Genomic DNA, 2,500 nt, shown 5'->3' with positions numbered 1-2,500 from the left:
ACAAATGTCTTAGCCTAATCAGTCCCTCCAGAAAAACGTGATTATGTGATCTCATAATTCAACGCATAATCAGCCAAAGTCAGCATATTTATGCGGGGGCCGCATTTTTTCAAATACGCCGCACTTTCGCCGCATAAATTGTCGATTTCCGCATAACATATGCGGGGCTTGCATGATTTCATAATCCCCGCATTTTCGTTGCAAAAAAGTCCCATATATCTTAGCAGAAAGTTGAAAAATGTTGCGTTTACTTCACACAAGAACAGGCATTTTCCCCTGTTGCCATGGGAACGTTATGAAGTGACGTAATTACGCGACGTGAACATCATCGAAAAGCTGCAAACCCCGCGATGAAGCCACGATGAAACCGCAGTTTTTGTAAGATCCCAAAATTTCATCGCATAAAATTGCATAAATATCCCGCATAGTCCATCGCATTTTTTAGGAAAACGTGCCGCATAATCAAGGATTTTTGCCCACAACAATCACAAAAAAACTCCACATTTTTCTGGAAGGACTGGTTGATGCAATGAGGAGCTTAAAGGCACAGTTCGTCATTTTGTGTTCTTCACTCTTTTACATGTTAGGTAGTTGACAGAACTTTAAAAACTAAATGATGAGAGAGAGTTAAACAGCACCAGGAAAGATGATAACGGACTGTAAATGTGCAGATCTATGTGTTGTGATTCTACGTGCAGGCGGCTGCCGAGAGAAGGACAGAGCAGAGAGAATGAGAAGAAGAGGAAGAGGAAGCCTATCTGTGTTTCTTCGGCTGTTTGCCAAAACATGAACTTGGACAAGAGTCAGAGTTCTGCAGAGTGGTGTCGAAACGTCGGACATTATCACCAGGACAAAGGTTAATGAGGGGGAGAGGTAGGAACACACACACACACACACACACAGAGACACACACACACACACGCACACACACACACACACACACACAGAGACACACACACCCACACACACACACACACATACACACACAGAGACACACACACACACAGACACACACACACACACACACACACACACACACACACACACACACACACACACACACACACAGAGACACACACACACACACACAGAGACACACACACACACACGCACACACATAGACACACAGAGACACACACACACACATACACACACACACACACACACACACACACACAGAGACACACACACCCACACACACACACACACATACACACACAGAGACACACACACACACACATACACACACAGAGACACACAGACACACACACACACACACACACACACACACACACACACACACACACAGACACACACACACACACGCACACACATAGACACACAGAGACACACACACACACATACACACACACACACACACATGCAGATACACACACACAGACATGCAGACACACACACACACACACACACATGCAGATACACACACACAGACATGCAGACACACACACACACACACAGATAAACACACACATACGCAGACATGCAGATACACACACACACACATGCAGACACACAAAAACACACACAGACACACATGGACACTGACACGCACACAAAAACACACACACACACACACACACACACACACACACACACAACACACACACAGACACACACACACACACTCTACACGTAATGGCATCACGATGATCCCTTCCTGATCATTGTTATTTAAATGTGTAATCTCCATTTTGTGCCTTTGATTGATTAATTTACTGCACTTCTATAGAGTAGTGAGCGTTGATCCTGACTCAGACACACATATTCCCCCACTACTACTAAATGTAGGGCCCTATGGAATCTGTCTTATAGCTTTTTGAAATTTTAATTTTTGCGATACCGTCCATGACTCTGTTATCAAACTAACTATTGGGCTCTAACGTTACGTTATTGCTGCCATCAGTCAGAGGCTACGTTTACATCACTACGTTGTGGCTTAAAAAGGAAAATCTTCTGCTAGGTTCCCCCTCTCATTCCCCCTGCTCTGGCGTTTCCCCCTCTCATTCCCCCTGCTCTGGCGTTTCCCCCTCTCATTCCCCCTGCTCTGGCGTTTCCCCCTCTCGTTCCCCCTGCTCTGGCGTTTCCCCCTCTCATTCCCCCTGCTCTGGCGTTTCCCCCTCTTGTTCCCCCTGCTCTGGAGTTTCCCCCTCTCGTTCCCCCTGCTCTGGTGTTTCCTCCTCTCATTCCCCCTGCTCTGGCGTTTCCCCCTCTCATTCCCCCTGCTCTGGCGTTTCCCCCTCTCATTCCCCCTGCTCTGGAGTTTCCCCCTCTCGTTCCCCCTGCTCTGGCGTTTCCCCCTCTCATTCCCCCTGCTCTGGAGTTTCCCCCTCTCGTTCCCCCTGCTCTGGCGTTTCCCCCTCTCGTTCTCCCTGCTCTGGCGTTTCCTCCTCTCGTTCCCCCTGCTCTGGCATTCCCCCCTCTCATTCCCCCTGCTCTGGTGTTTCCTCCTCTCATTCCCCCTGCTCTGGAGTTTCCCCCT

This window comes from Sander lucioperca, chromosome 13 (genome assembly GCF_008315115.2).
Source record: "Sander lucioperca isolate FBNREF2018 chromosome 13, SLUC_FBN_1.2, whole genome shotgun sequence".
Classification (NCBI taxonomy): Eukaryota; Metazoa; Chordata; class Actinopteri; order Perciformes; family Percidae; genus Sander; species Sander lucioperca.
Note: the sequence above shows the minus strand (reverse complement) of the source record.